Source organism: Oratosquilla oratoria, chromosome 6 (assembly GCF_046742065.1).
Source record: "Oratosquilla oratoria isolate Oo_2021 chromosome 6, ASM4674206v1, whole genome shotgun sequence".
In the NCBI taxonomy this organism is placed as follows: Eukaryota; Metazoa; Arthropoda; class Malacostraca; order Stomatopoda; family Squillidae; genus Oratosquilla; species Oratosquilla oratoria.
This window is the reverse complement of record NC_134782.1, coordinates 43,216,761-43,233,863: the sequence shown is the minus strand read 5'-3', so window position 1 is coordinate 43,233,863 and position 17,103 is coordinate 43,216,761. Positions and strand designations below refer to the sequence as shown.

The 17,103-nt window shown below is 45.1% G+C and overlaps 1 protein-coding gene across 4 annotated transcripts in view; it reads right to left on the bottom strand.

Moving 5' to 3' along the window:
- LOC143026453 (uncharacterized) overlaps window positions 1-17,103 on the bottom strand; it is a 232,385-nt gene that overhangs the window by 84,759 nt on the left and 130,523 nt on the right. For 2 of the 4 annotated variants that reach the window (XM_076186868.1, XM_076186870.1), the window contains exon 2: window positions 6,059-6,123. The exons of the other annotated variants lie outside the window; for them this stretch is intronic. The gene's annotated coding sequence lies outside the window, so the exon portion shown is untranslated. The remainder of the gene's footprint in view (window positions 1-6,058; window positions 6,124-17,103) is intronic. 4 annotated transcript variants of the gene reach the window in all.

Sequence of the window (17,103 nt, the reverse complement as noted above, 5' to 3'; positions counted from 1 at the left end):
AGAAAATTAAGTAGGTGACAAGAAGAAATAGGGAGGGTGGGCTCCCATCAACCGAATAAAATCGTCTGGCGACAGTAAAAGAAATTATATAATAACCAATCTCCAGCCACTCCCACCCCACCCCCACCTTTGTCTTGGGGGTTCATCAAGTCCAAAATTAGCTACATTGCTCACTTTATTCTGGCTAAAAATAATCGATTCAAAGGTTTACAAAGGAAAAGCACACCGGCCGGAGACCTTCTGGTCCATAAAACTATGCAATATTACGGACTGTAGTTCACCAGCCCTTCTATTGTAGTGGACAATCTTGCGCTGCTGTCTTGCGTTAGTTTAGGTTAGGTTTAGTCAGTCAAGGGTTCTCAGCTGTAACTCAGGTGAGGGCAAGGGGAGGAGGGAGGGGGGCAGGGGAGGGGGAGGGGGGGAAGAGTCTGGGCAAATTGGGGTCTCCCCCCTCCCCCTCCCCTCAAACTATGAGGAGCACATTTCCTAGTTGTCACTAGAAGGGGTTGAGTGGCAGGGGGAAGAGAAGGAAGGGGAAGACGAAGTGTAAGAGGAGGAGATGGAAGAAGAAGAGGAGGGGGGAAGAGGGAAAGAAGGAGGAGAGGGAATGTAGAAGAGAGAAAATGAAGGAGTATAAGGGGATGGAGGTGGGACAGGAGTTTCAGAAAGAGGAGTAGGAATATGAGTGGCAATTAGGGGAGTAAAATTAATAGGAGAGGAGTTGGGGGAGGAGGAGGAGGAATAAGAAGAGTGGGAGTATGAGGTGGCGTAGGAGTAAGAGGGGGGCGAGGAGTACAAGGGGACGAAAGATGTGGAGGAGTAGGGGTAAGAGTATGTGGAGTACTGGGAGTAGAATGAGAAGGAGCAGGAGGAGAAGTGGAAAGATGTGAAGGAGTAGGAGGAGGAGGAGGAGGAATCGGAGGAGTAAGAAAAAAAGAAGAAAAGAAGAGGAGGAGTAGGAGGAATCAAGAAGAAGAAGAAGAAGAAGAAGAAGAAGAAGAAGAAGAAGAAGAAGAAGAAGAAGAAGAAGAAGAAGAAGAAGAAGAAGAAGAAGAAGAAGAAGAAGAAGAAGAAGAAGAAGAAGGAGGAGGAGGAGGAGGAGGAGGAGGAGGAGGAGGAGGAGGAGAATGGGCCGAGAGCAACGCCCGAGGCGCCGCGGTTGGCCACTGACCAGGGCATTCTCCTTCACCCCCTCCTCCTCCTCCTCCTCCTTTCACAAGCATTCCTGTACCAGTCCCTCCAACTATGCAACACCCTCCATCTCCATCTCCTCCTCCTCCTTCCCACCATTCACCATGTTGCCACAATGTGATACAGATTTTTCAACTGGGGGCCGGGGGAGGGGGGGAGGGGGGAAGGATGCGTTACACCGGTGTTGGCGTTGAAAACCTCTATTCTGGCTAACGGCAGCCGACTTCAGAGGGAATCCTCTCTCAGTTCCCGAGTCCTCAAATCTGTCTCGGCCAAACCGAAGAGTTATGTCTTTATTCTGTTTAATTCAAGGCAACAAAAACTGGATTTGCATACTCAAATTACTCGAGAGATGTTCGAGAATTCTCCACGACGTTCTGAAGAACCAGACGTACTTTATAATAAAGTATAAAAACGAATAAGTAGATTAAATTGAAACGTCTCTCTACATCAAAGTGTAAAAAGATTTATTGACTTCACCCTTATGGTGTAAAAGAGGCCCGCGGGCCATGCTCACTTCATAAGAACGTTTACGAGTCTGTTGCTATAATATGAGAGAGAGAGAGAGAGAGAGAGAGAGAGAGAGAGAGAGAGAGAGTCTTTCACCATCAACACTACACAACATGACCTATGCAACTTTAGAAAACAAAAATTACGTTAAATAAACAAATAAATTAATTAAATAAATAATGTTACTGCGAGTCGTCACAAACCCCTTTACATCCACACACCCCCTTACTCAAATCCTGGATACGCCCCCTTCACAGAACCCCCCCTGACTCACGCCCCTTGCAAAATAAAACCAACTTTGCTCTTGCACGCCCTCCAGAACCCTTCTCCTTGTCAGAGAAACAAGGTCATCTGACATATTAACCTCCTGCCGCCACGCGATTTTATTCACTTCAAAGCATCACCTTCACCTGGCAACGGCACTTTTGTAAAGAACAGGTGCAAAGGGATCGCAATAATGACGTAAAAAAAACACCTTTTGCGAGAATGGGATGATGAAGAGGGTTTGTGTTGGGGGGGGGATATCTCCCCCCCCTTCCCTCTTCTCGGACCCTCCCCTCCCACCTCCCCCCACTCCATCCACCTAATCACATCCTCCTCCGTCGAAGACAAGAACGACCGGGAGGGAGATGGACCGAACACCCCCCAGGGGGAGTCCCACATGTGTTGTTAGCCCCGCCCCACCCCCTCGGGGGACGGGGTACTTGGGGTGGGTGGGGTGGGGGGTAAAGTCGTCACCTCAAACCTCATCTCCATCTCCAGGAGGAACTTCGCTGGTGAGCTCGAACTGTAGTTAGTCCTCGACTTACGACAGAAAAGAGGGACGGATTCTCGACTTACGACAGCAAGTGTGAAATATAGTTTCGCTAAAAATGATCAAATCAAATCAACAAACAAAAAATCCACTTAGCGATCACCTGAGCAAAGTCCATAGGGTGGACTAAATGTCAGAAATAATATCCCTTGTGATTATATTCAGCCGAAGGAACTATAGACAAGGCGATCGAGTTTCATTATTTTTTTTTATTCAGGGCTGCAAAGCTCCCTCTTAATTTGAATAATATCGTCTGACGTCAGCCAGAGAAGTCCTCAAAGCTGATCAATTGCTTTACTGGGCTCACGTGAGATGAAACACATTGTGTTTGTGTGTGTGTGTGTGTGTGTGTGTGTGTGTGTGTGTGTGTGTGTGTGTGTGTGTGTGTGCACGCGTGTGTGTGTGTGTGTGTGGTTCACCATGGTCTTAGTTCATGTGTTGATCTCATGATCGACAGCTACTAATCTTTCGAATGAGAGCTCAAAGCTCATATACTGCCCAATCTATGGATAATGCTGTGACCTTACAATGCACACACCAACTTGTGTATGTGTGTGTTCGCGTGAGTGCACGTCTGTGTGATGTGTGTGGTCCTTACCTAGTTGTATTATACGGGAAGGGGAGCTATGCTCGTAGTGACCTCTTTGTATCTCTCAGCATTTAGTTTGGTCTTAAATTATTGTATGGTGTTTACATACACTATGTGCGGAAAACTTTTTTTTTTCAGATCTCTTCTATAACTATCCTTTTTGAGTTTCTTTTCGTGTCCTCTTGCTTTACTTTTATCCCACTTTAATAGTCTTCTCTGTCAAGGACTTCCATGCCTTTCATGATTCTGTAAATGGCCAACAGATCTCCTCCTTCTCTTTTTTGTTCCAGGGTTGGCAGCTCCAGTTTAGACAATCTGTTCGCATGGCAATTTTGAGTGTTGGGGCCACCTTTGTTGTTGCTCTTTGGACTCTTTCTAATTTGTATTATTTTTTTTTTTTGTGCTGGGTGTCCACAGTGAGAGTGTGAGTATATATATATATATTTATATATATATATATATATATATATATATATATATATATATGTGTGTGTGTGTGTGTGTGTGTGTGTGTGTGTGTGTGTGTGTGTGTGTGTGTGTGGATGGAGGGGTGGAGGTGCAATGGATAATGACTGGGCGATTCAGTGGCTGTATTACATAATGCATGAAAAGAAGTCACAAAGAGGAGCGGAGAGATCAATGCCGGAGATTGCGCTGAAAGGCAGGAAGACGCGAAATTGAATAAAAGCGTAATCACACTGGGCTATTTTTCCTTCAACCTCCAATTAATCGGCTGCACCGCCCACCTCCAACACTTTTTCCGCCGTCAAATCACCATGGCGAACTATTTTGTCTTCTCAACAGTTAACATAGAATATCATTTGATATGCCGGAGGAAAATTATTTTCCTCCAGCATATTAGATTCATTCCCGAAAGCTGTGGGCTGAAAATCTGCTCCAAAAGTCGGAGGAAAAATAGCCCAGTGTGATAACGCGATACAGGCTGGAGAGGCAATAAGGTGAAGAGACTATTCAAAGAGGCGCTGTGTAACTGCGGCCGGAGTCGTCACCTTTGCCCTGTTATGCGCTTCAGGGACGGGGAATGGTAAATAACAGTCACTATTGGGAATCTGGGAAACGGGAGAGGAGTGCGGGATTCGAACCCATACCTAAACGAATGCGAGACCAGCACGCTTCCGATGACGCCACCAGCGCACATGACTCATATAAGGAAGATGGGAAATGGTGCAAGTGTTACTGACTGGTCACCGCTAGATAGGAAGCGTGGATGAGGGAAAAGAGGCGATTTGGTCGAGAGGGGGCAGAGAGAAGTTGGCAAGAATTGCAGTGATTGGCACAATCGTGCGACTTGTGAAGGGAGTTTGCCGTTATCACATTGGGCTATTTTTCCTCCGACTGTTGGAGAAAATTTGCAGTCCGCAGCTTTGGAGAAGGAATCTGATTTGCCGGAGGAAAATAATCTACCTCCATCACACCAAATGACATTCTACGTAAATTGCCGAGAAAACAAAATAATCTCCCACAGGGATTTTACGACGAAAGGAGGTGGGCGGTACCGCCGATTAATCGGAGGTTGGAGGGAAAATTAGCCCAGTGTGATAACCCCTCTACAACCTCTTGTGCGAAGGTTAGCCTCAGGGTTGGGGGATTAAGGGGGGAGTCTAATCAACACACAGTATTCGTCGCCAACAGGAAATTACTCGTATTCTTGGACTAGAAGGGGGGGGTAGGGGGGTGAAGGCGAAAAGGGGGAAGGGGTGAAAGAGGATGAGGAGGGGTGGAGGGGAGAAAGAGGAAGGAGGAAGGGGGAGAAGAGGGAAGGAGGAGAAGAGAGAAGGGGGAGAAGAGGGAAGGGGGGAAAGAGGGATGGGGTAAGGGGGAGAAGAGGGAAGGTGGGAGAAGGGGAACAAGGGGAAAGGGGGGAAATGGGAGGAGGGGTGAACGGGGAAGGGGAGAAGAGAAAGAGGAAGAAGGGGAAGGGGGAGGGGGGAAGGGGAGAAAGTAGAAAGGGAGGACCCTACGACCCTGCACAGAAGCCCCCCCTCCCCCCGCCGTTTTCCAGGGGGACAAGGAAGGGGTACAGGACCCTGTTACTCTGTTCAGAAGCGCCCCCCCCCCTCTGTGCTACGCTAGGCGAGTCACCGATTAAACTGGTTTAGCTCGACGTAACGCTAGAGTTATGACGTCATAATTACGTCAGTGTGACGTCACGTCTTGTGACGTCACTGTCCCGAACGACAACAACGTGAGACAAGTTTTCAGGGAGAGGCGGTCTGGTTTGACCAGTCTTTCAGGTCTCTCACGCGCTCGTTCTTCTCGTTATCTGTTCTCACGTGAGAGGAGACCCCTCCCCTTTCTCTCTCACGCCCGTTCTCACTCCCCCGTCAGCGTAAAAAGGACCGAGATCCGAACGACTCAGCATTTCCTGTCTGATCGTCCTCAAACAAAGACTTACCTCTCTTCCTCCTCCTCCTCCTCCTCTTCCCCCTCCTCCCTTTCACCTTGTAGAGGGTGACCGACGAACCAGTCTCATCTCCCAAGCAAAAACCGTAAATATAAAAAAAAGAAGTAACACACGCACACAGGCACGCACACACACATACACACGTACGTACATACACGTACACACAGGGCAAATATAAACACGAACACATACTGAATGTTAAAAAGACGTATTTCCCCCCTCCTCGTCTCTCACTTACCCCCCAAAACTTAATCACCCACCTTCTCCCTCCTCTTCCCTCCCACAACCATCTCTCCCCAGCTCTGATTCCACACACACACTCTCTCTCTCCCTCATATAGCATCACTCTCTCCCTCCTCCCTTCCCTAATCACCCTGCACTGGTTTTGCGCTACCTCCCACCCTTCATCCCCTCCTCTCCCATCTCCATCACCTCCTCTCCCATCTCCATCCCCTCCTCTCCCATCTCCATCCATCCCAGCCCCTCTCTCTTCTTCTCGTCCCGCGTCGAGTGACTGACTCTCACTCACCTCTCGGAGTCAGTCGACTTGAGCTCCTCCTGGACACCGCCCTTCCCGTCGATCCGCCGACTTACCTGCAAATTGGATGAAAGGACAATTAGTGTCTAGGATGAAGGACGGAGGGGGAAGGAAGCTGTGAGGAGCGTGGGAGTCTGAGTAGGAGTAGGTGAAATGGGAGTGGAGGTGACGAGGGATGGGAAAGGGTGGAGTCCATTTTTTTTTTTTTTTTAATATAATTTGGAATATTGCTGGAAGTGTGCTTTGAGAATTACATGCTATGGTTACACCAAAAGTGTGTAATCAGGAATTGTATATCTATGAGTGAAAACAAACACAAATAGATCAATGAATAAGTAAATAAATAAAAACACAAAATCTGAAGATCTGTCTAACCGACCCGACACCGCGTGGTCAGACCAAACCAGTTTTAACTTTAACCTGTTTTAACTAAATCTAAAACTCTTTCTTCTCGCCTCCACTGGCTCTGAGTGTACATCACCCTTGAAGTCTTCTTAAGGTTAACCTCCCCTGCAGATACGTCACGAGCAGATCAAGTTTTTGTTCATTTTGTTCAAATTCTGAATCTGTGATCGCCACAGGATGGTCGGGTTTTAAACGCCGATGACGTCATCCAGTGGGAGTGGGGGTGAGGGTGGGGGGGGAAGGATCAACAACAATAACAACAACAGGAGGTCCTGATGAGGGGGCGTGCACGTCATGAAACCACATCAGGATGTAAAACTTCACCCCATACCATAAACACATAATGGAAGACTGCATTGTCCACAATCATGCACGCCAACAACACAATATACTCTACAAAGGTCTTATGAGGAAAGCCCTTTCCAGCCATAGCGTTCTTCAAGGAGACAGGACTGCTCGGCCAGACACTCTAGTGAACAACAACATCAACAACAACAACAACAACGTGGAGAGCACAAGCGAATACTAAGCGTCCTCAACTACCACCGTGGGAAGTGGAGCAAGGGTTGTTGAGGAAGAATTGAGATTGAATCTGGAGTCAATCCTTTGGATCGACGAGAGGAGACGAAGACACATCAGCAAGACCACTCGATGAGACCCAAATAACTAAACAACCAAATAAATAACTTAATATATAAACAAAACTAAAACAAATCCATAAGGGGGTAAATCAAAATATCTGAATAGAGTTGGTTCTAAGAGTGGTGGGTTGAGATTGTGGAGGGTGGGTTGAGATTGTGGAGGGTGACTGATGGTGGTGGTAGGTGGTGAAGTGAGGAGGTTCCATACCCCGGTAGCAAATAGGGCTCTATTATCCCCAAATACCATTGTGGTATTAAACAGTAGCATGTCTTGCGTGTGTGTCAAAGCCCCGAAGAACAAAACACAAGTAAATAGCAAATGCTTCGTTTCCCGGAGGGATTAAGTCCCGAGAGTGATCTGCGGGATCCCCACAGGTCAAACGATCCCGACAACACGATCATCCCCCATATCAAAGGCAGGGGAGTGGAGGGTGGGGAGGATAAAGCGGGGGGATGGGTGTGGGGAGGATAAAGCGGGTATGACTAGTTTTGTGGCGGGTCATGCGATGGACCGGTGGGGGGATGGGGGGAAGGGGGGAAGGGAGAGGAAGGCAATGACCAGCAGGGGGTGGGGGGTGGTTGAGAATAGAGGTGGGAGTGGGGGGATATACCCGGGTATTGGGGGGATTATGCGGGCACAGAGGACGGAGGTACGAGATGAGGAGAATAAAAAGGAAGAGGGGGCAAAGAAAACGGGAGAGGGGTATCCTCCATTACGATAATCCCAACCCCCCCAAACAACAACGATCTATGTCTTACTTGCTTGAAAGTGTCGTCCTTTAACATATTTATTCTGGCTATCTATATCTTCCATTTGGCTGGTGGGGGGAGAGTTCATGGCAGATAATAAACCACAGAAGCGAGATTATCTACAAGGATAGAATTGTTGGTAAACTGGAGGACGTGACGATGATGGGAAACCCTGTCCTCTCTTTCTCTTTCTCTCTCTCTCTCTGGCTACAGCACATCGAGAGCGTTCTTGTAATGGGTGCATGTGCCATATAAATACCTAAATAAATACATAAATTGATTGATTAATTAACCGTTTTCGCTGTGTTCCTCTTCAGGCACGTCCTCTACGTCCACCGTGGTGATTTGCCCCCCACGTGACCGACCGGACAAAAGGTCGGGAATGTGACTGAGAAAACACGGACACGTCGCCTTTGTGCCTTTTCCGTTCCATAATGGAGACTTGCGTGGAAGCCCTACGAGGCAATTACCAGCGACTTCCGTTTAATAAAATTTTATTATATCCTTTTATCAAATCGCACTTCGCCAAAATTTCATAGGCATTTCGCCAAATTCACTTTGATTACTGCAAGTTCGGTTAGGTAAGTTTGGGTTAACAAGGCTTGGGGAACTGAGAATTTGGTTAAAAAATCATGGTAGGTGCTGGGGAGCGAGAGGAGAGAGTGAGGGGAAGAGGGGGAGATGGGGAGAGGAGAGAGGGGAAGAGGGGGAAGAAGGTGAGAGGGGGAGGCAATCGATATCAGGTCGAAATCTTCTTCGTCAGGTCAAACCTCAGGCCCCGACCTTAGACTGCAAGAGACCATAGGGCCTACACTAGGCGGTTCCATGTCCATTACCACCTACCATCCCCATTCATAAAGTTATCTAACCTTCTTAAACAACCGATAGTTTCAGCCTCACTACAAATTTACTAAACCTATTCCATTCGTTAGCCAATATATTTGTGTATATTAACCTCACCATAATACCCAGGGAAGGACAAATACTCGTGGGATCCCGTCATTTTTTCTATCATGCCTAGTTCTGATTGATCTAGATAAGCTTCTAAGCTATTCTTGGAAATTAATAAAGATGTATTTCTTGAGATCATTTAGACATCTGGATTTTCAATTTTGTCCCCATGACCTAACGATTCTGACTCTTTTTCTCTCGTTCCAGACTATGAGATCTGTCAATTTTATCTTCTCTCTTTCATGTCCTGACAGCCAGCCAAACCTCAAACTAAAATAATAATAATAAAAAAATAAATAAACAAAATATAAATAAATATTAATAATAATCCTGAACATTGCTATCAAGTCATCTATTACTCTTCTCTCTTCCAATGTTGGTAGACCCATTGTTTTCAATCGCTCTTCGCGTGTTTTTGTAAGGTTAATAACCAATCTGGCCACTACGGTTTGTAGTTTCCATTCTTGTTTATATCCTTCATCTGATGCGGGGACCATACCTCGCTGCGTACTCGGATCTAGGGCGGATAAGATGTTAAGTTATCTTTGACCAGCTCTCCAAGATTTTCCTCTTGTTTTGTTTTTATGGTTAATTCTTTAGCAATTCAGTTTTTACCTATTTCGAATATTTTAACAGGGTATACGTTTGTGTGTGTGTGTGTGTGAGAGAGAGAGAGAGAGAGAGAGAGAGAGAAAGAGATGCTGATTAAATGGAAAAATGTACGGAAAGCGTTAAAAATAACAAAAAACCCCCCACGATAAAAAAAGTCACGAATGAAAATATACCATACATTGACCTTCTCCTCAAATAAAAATAAATTAAAAATAAGAAAAAGTAAATACAAACGCAATAAGCAGGCAATAAAACAAACCACTTGTAGACATGACGTCATGTCGCTCAGGTATGCAGCTCCTTGTATACACGTGTTTATTTTATTCTAGCGAATGCTACATGATTTCATTCAGCTACGGGATTTATTCAACCTCGATTATGTTATTACGCGCAGGGTCTAACTTTATATATTTATAAGGAGACTTCCATGGAGGCGTGGCCTATTCATGACGTCATATCGTCCGAAATCACAAAACTACTATTGGTCACGTGGTAATTTGTCGACATGTTTAGCAGATGTCAACAGACTTTTGTCTAGAATATATATTAGCTTTAATGTGGACCAGTGTTACATTTGTGAGTAAACTTAGTCTGCCGCACGGCATAAATGTTATGGGCCTAGCCTGGTCTGGCCAATTCTTAGGCCAAACACAGGGAAACATGCCCTCCTTCCCGTGGGAGGGGGAGAGGGTTTAAGGAAATAAATAAATAAAATAAATAATAGCATTCATATAAGATTGTCTTTAAAACAAGGTATTCATCAACCAACACATTATACATTTTTTTCAATCTTCCTCCTTTGCTGTCTCCGTTCCTTGTCTAAATTCCCCTACTCCCCCCATCCACAACACCGGTTCAAATCCTGTAAACCTTCCCATTTATGAGGGCAGTTACTAAGCCGACGGTACAGATCTGCGCAAAAGATCCAAACCAACTAAAGTATATACGATGTAGTTACATACATAAACCGGCTTTTTCCCCCTTACAAGGAGGGTAGCTAAAGTCAAAAGGCATAATTTCGCTCCCACCCATTTTATCCCCACCCACTCCACTCCCATTCACCACCCCTCCCTCCCTCCCAACCTCTTTTCTTGACTCCTCCTGGGTGACGGGTCATCCCTGCATCTCGCCCACTGCCCTGGGTCAGAACCAATGCAGCAAGACACAGCACAACAGGAAGGCCGCTCCAATTTTAAGATTTTGTTTAATAAATAAAAGATATGCATAACCAAATAAGGGGCAACTGCATCCTTCACGTAAACGGCTGTGAAGCTACACAGCATGAGATTTTATTAACTAACTAACAGTGCCCGTTTTACCAAAAATATATTTTTTATCTTATTCCAAATAAAATTATTTTGATGGAATCAATTTAGTGTACCAGGACTTATGCTCAAGGCTGTAACGTCCTTTCAGTTCATATCTCCCTCCCCCTCAGCCCCCCTCCCCTCCCTCCCACGCCTTCTTTCGACCCAGTTATCAGCCAGACCAGTGATAGCCAACCCTCCAGCGGTCTGTTGACCCAAGGGAATATTGTTGACCTGTGTTGACCCAAGACTGGAGTGGCCTGACCTCACACCAGAATCTCCGGGGAAATTGTTTTGCTCTGTGTCACCCTGTGTGTGTGTGTGTGTGTGTGTGTGTGTGTGTGTGTGTGTGTGTGTGTGTATGTAAGTGTGAACCAAAGATGAGGGATACACACACACACACACACACTACTCCATACGCACACGAACGACGACAAGAACGCACACACAACTTCACCCACCGAGACAGTGGCACAAGCGTGCACACACGCGCGTGGCACGGAGTGGCACGCCAGGCAAGAGGAAAGTTGGCGTGCCAAGGCATTGAGTCACCACAACCTTAGGCACCTCAGCTACAACCCGGAGCATCTTGGTTACAACCACAACTCACACACAAAACTTACAACCCGAAACCGCTTGGAGCACATTCAAAAGTGTATATATCATAACTATGCTGAGTTTACGGACAGAAATGCTTTGATGCAGCCCGTCCGAGGCGGCACCCTTTGCCCTGTGAACTACGAGAGCTCGGACATGTGGCAGTCACTGGGATTCTTTGAGAGATCGAAATTGGGTTTCCATATTTAAAATATTCACAATACAATGAAGATGACCACGATATATAAAAATGACAACCCTCTTTTCATTTTTATTAACAAACTTATTTATTCATTTATTGTCTCACTGAACTTAGCAAAATACAGGAAGGGTCCTAAGGAAGACAGAGCTCAGCGCCTCCTGGCGTAAGACCCCTCACTAACACATCACTCATCCTGCCCCTCCAATCATCACACTCATCGTCACAACCACCGTTACCGGTATCTCGCCAATCACACCACCTAATCATCACAACCGGCACACTCATCATGACATCACAACACCTTCTGACCACTCCCATAAAAAAAAGCATCACAGGTAATTTCAAATTCGCAATTCCTTCCTCTCCGTAACCGTCTTTCCTTCTATTTAAATAGCACATTAACCGTCGTTTAACCGTTGTAACCGTCATAACGGTCACCGTTCGGTTTTCGAATCAAAGTTTAAATGCAAACAAATACAACCTTCCCGACCACAGCACCTCCTCCTCGACACCTTGCGAGTACAACCTCACTCCACCTCAGCAACCTCCTCCTCCTCCTCCTCCTCGCACCCAGTGTGCTATTCCGAGCGGGGCTATTTTGGATCGACTAAAAGCTCTTGCTATTTCTGCTCTACACCAAGTCGGGGCATACGGAGTGTGTGTGCGTGTGTGTACGTGTGTACGCAGGTGTCTACGTGTACGTGTTTGTGTACGTGCGTATATGTGCGTGTACACGTGTGTGCCTGTATGTGCGTATATGTGTGTGTACATTGTGTGTGTGTGTGTGTGTGTGTGTGTGTGTGTGTGTGTACGTGCGTATGTGCGCGTGTACATGTGTATGTGCGTGTGTGTACGTGTGTTCGCAGGTGTTTACGTGTACGTGTGTGTACGTGCGTACATGTGCGTGTACATATGTGTGCGTGCGTGCGAGCAGGGTGTGTACAAATGAGAGAAAAAATCACGGAAAAGAGTAGGAGGAATATATATTGGAAGAAGAGGAGGAGGAGGTTGAAGAGGAGGAGGAGGAGGAGATGAGGAGGGGAGCTATAGGTACGACGACAACGACGACGAAGAGAGGATAAAAAGAAAGAGAAAGAGAAAGAGTTAAAATTGAGGGACTGAAGACAAAGGTGTGTATATATATATATATATATATATATATATATATATATATATATATATATATATATATATACATACACTCGGACATGTGTTTAAAGGCGTTTTAAAATGGCTCAACCACAGACCAATCGGTCCTCATTATTCTCATTAAAACTGGGTCGACGACACGAGGTCACGAATCGGACACAAGGTCAAACGACCATTTTCTGAAAATAATAATAACACAAATAACAACAGCAATAATAATAATAAATTTTAAAAAAATCACTTGGGGAGAACTTCCAAGAAAAATCGTCACAAAAGTCAACCTTATTCCCTATGGGCACAAGAACCATTTTCTTTTGCCATTTTCCACAATTTTGGGATCCCCAGAATTTCAGTCTTAAGAATACGGCTCCAATAGCATATGCTAAGTAAGCGAATGGCAGGAACGGAGGGAGGGAGGAAAGGGAAGGGAAAGGAGGAGGGGAGGAGGGTGGAGAGGGGAAGACGAGGGGAGGAGGGTGGAGCGGGGGAGAGGAGGGGGAAGAGGGGGGTGGGGGTGTTCTGGCTCTTCTGATGGCTCACTCCACACCGATTTAGTGGACGGGGAGGGGGAGGGTAATGAACATACATCTTCTTTTATACTGTGGAGAGAGGGAACGAGGGACGGCGGGGGGGGGGGAGAGGAGGGGGTTATAAGAAAGGCTGTAAGGAGAGTGGAGGCGGAAAGGCGGTGACATAAGAGGGGGGAGAGAACAGGAAGGGGAGTATGAAAAATGAGAGATAAGATAGATAGGAGAGAGAAAGAGAGAGAGAGTATGAGTTAGTGAGAGGAGAGGGAGTGTATGTATGTGAGAGATAGATAAAGAGAGAGAGAGTATGAGTGAGTGAGAGAGGAGAGAGTGTATGTCTGTGAGAAAAGAGAGAGAGAGAGAGAGAGAGAGAGAGAGTACGAGTGAGTGTGTGTGTATGAGTGAGTGAGAGGATATATTGTATGTATGTATGTGTGTGTGTGTATGTGTGAGTGAGAGTGTATGTGTATGTGTGTGTGTGTGTGTGTGTGTGTGTGTGTGTGTGTGTGTGTGTGTGTGTGTGTGTGTGTGTGAGAGAGAGAGAGAACGCTCGCACGTTCAAAAGCGGTGTTCAGAAAATATAAAAACCACTGGAGAGCGAGAGAGAGAAAGAGAGAGGGGGGGGAGTAGGGGGAAGACGGTCTGAAGGAGAGGGAATGTGAGAAGAATCGAGGCAGTGTGGGAGCAAAGAGACGCAAGCAGGTGAAGTTGGTCGACAGACAATGTCAGATGGGAAGAAGAACGTGGTGGGGAGGGGAAGGGGGAGAGGGGGAGGCACGTGGAAACTCAAGAGTACGCGTGGTTCCTGGCACGACCACGGCAAAGAGAGAGAGGAAACAAGGACGCTACAATCCACAGTGCGGAAGACGCTATATTAAAGTATCACTCTGTCTTAAAATACTAAGAACAATTAAAAAAAAATAATAATAATAAACAAAATAAATTAAATAATAATTAAATATTAAAAAGGAAAATAAAAATATAAATATATGAAGGAAAATAAACAAGATAACGTTAATAAAGAAAAATAATTGACAAATACCTTGTCTTTAATTGGGCAATTTTTTACTCAAATTCTCAAAATTAGCAAATGAGGGCACGCACACACACAGACATATATAACACAGTCCCATACCTTCTAATGTACACTTATTAAACAACATCTAATACAAACATCATTTTAACACCAAGACGCTATCGTGTTTTATATGTTCATGTTTTCTATAATTGTATAGTGTACAATCACTCATCATAATACGTACAGGTAATCATTTATCATGTACCATCTATGTTAATCCCTCTTACCTTAAAATGTGTATTTTCAGCCTTCGGCTGCCATGTTTTCAATAAACCGTTTATTACTATTATTATTACTATTATTATCATCATTACACACACACACACACACACACACACACGACAATGCTGACACTCAGATTAAATCTCCTCAAAATAATAACAATAAACCAACAAATAAACTAATTCACTCAATTTTGCGAAGCTGATATCTGAGAGAGCTTGGCAATCCATCTATCCATCAATCAAGCATGCAACAGACACTCCATCACCTGGTGAATCACAATGTGAACAGTAGCACAGATACAAAAAGATACATTCACACAGATACATGCATGCAAATGAGCAGAAAGTGAGAAAGAGAGAGAGAGAGAGAGAGAGAGAGCAAGAACACACATAAGCTGTGTATACATTGCACATCCACACATTTTCTAGCTGGTGCAAATTCACCTGTTCTTCGCGAAAACAAAATCCATAAAGATGTCACTCTGATAAGGAACTTTGTGCACTACTCCTCCTCCTCCTCCTCCTCCTCCTCCACTTGCCCGACGTCGTTGTTGGCAGGAGGGCAAGCAACTTCTGAAATATCGCCTTTATATTTATTTATTTATTTTAACTTTCTTCTCTCCCTTGCCTGTACCACGCTTGATGTAAATGTGACATAATCATAAACGAAGGTCAACTTTCCTGACATCTGGCAATGATGATGATGATGATGAGATTGATGATGATGATGAAGTTTAACACAAGACAATGACCCCCCCCCCCTAGCCAGGGGAAGAAGGATCGAAAGATGGGAGGGGGGGAAGTTAATTCACACCGTGAAGTGTGTGTGTGTGTGTGTGTGTGTGTATGTGTGTGTGTGTGTAAAATTACATGATAACGGGGTAAATACATCACACCTGGATATTTAGTATATAATTCACCATACCTTGCTAGCTACATTTTTCAACACGTGAATGCATCTTTTCTTTCATGATGATCAAAGTTTAACTTATGCAGATTCTAAACTTCGAATTTGTTTTTCTATGAACTTTTACGTCGGCTGCACATTTTATGAATGGTGTTTATGGGTAAGCGACTAAATATTGTAGTGATTTCGTTAACTAATAAAAATATTCATTTTTCGACCACATTATGGACCTAAAGGTCTCCTATTGAACTTCATGTTCTATTACCGTGCCTGATTGTATTCATCAACCTCAGAATTGACTAAAGAAAGGCTAAGAATATCTTCCGGAGGTTAACCTTGAACACAACCTTTCATCTGGTTTCTAGCTGCCGCCAGGCGATTTTATTCAGCGGAAGAAGGAGAGCGTCAACGAGTAACCGGGCGTTTTCTCCTCACACACGGTCGCACCCCGCACCCGGTTCCCAACCGGCAGTTAATGAGCGCCCACTGCCCCACGCGGAACAAAAGCCCCCATCACGAAGTCTCGGCCATCTATGTGCCCAAGGCGATGAACAATTCCTTTCTAAAGTCCCTTGCAAGGTCCCTCTCCGCGTTGGTCCTTTGAGGATCCACCCCTTTCCGGACTACGAGTTGGTGTGGAGCCACCGTTTCACACATCAGGACACAAACGATCGATTATTTCCTATGGATGGACTTCGACTTGTCCGAACACCTTCCTCGGCGCCTTCGACTTTGGCTTCGCACTGGAATCACAGGATCTATGATGTTTATACTTTGAGAGGGAAAAGCTAGAATGCCATGTATGGCAATAACTCCAGCTGATTGGATGGAGGCGTTGCCATACAAGCGATTCTCTATTTTCCCAGATCCTCTTGAGACAAAAGTACATCTGAACACAATAAACTCCTTTGGGGTTCTATTCTTAAACCTCCCTAATTCACTAATGATGTCCCATCCTTAAAGGTCATCCTTAACTGCCAATTAAGGTGAGTTTTACACATTTAAGGACTTTGATCTTTGTTCTGAATACTATATGAGGGGATCGGGGGCTGGTGAGAGGTAGGGTGTGTGTGTGTGTGTGTGTGTGTGTGTGTGTGTGTGTGTGTGTGTGTGTGAGAGAGAGAGAGAGAGAGAGAGAGAGAGAGAGAGAGAGAGAGAGAGATGGTGTCCAAAACATTTTAACACGACACAACCGCCAGTGACGCCCAAAAACTCCACAGGCCAGGAAGGGGCATTCTCCTTGTGCATTTCACTTTTATCGTTCACCTTCATTCTTTATATATATATATTATATATATATATATATATATATATATATATATATATATATATATATATATTATATATATATATATATATTATATATATATATATATAGTCTTTAGGTCCTTGTTCAGCTCATCCACCTAGTCTGGACATTGTTCTGACATGTTACAATTGCTCCTATGGGTTAAAACAAAGGAAGTTATAGACTCCACAGCTACGGAGATAAAAGTTTAGTTTCTGGGAAACTCCCATCTCGATTTCTCGTTCCCTCCGGTGGTCTGGCGAAAGGGAAGGACGGGGAGATGGGGAGATAATTTATTTCAGCCCTTTGTGGATGCTCCCCGACACCGCCAGTAGTTTCCTCCCCACTCTTCCCCCTCTCCCCCCCAACTCCCAAAGAACAAAGACCATTAACAGATT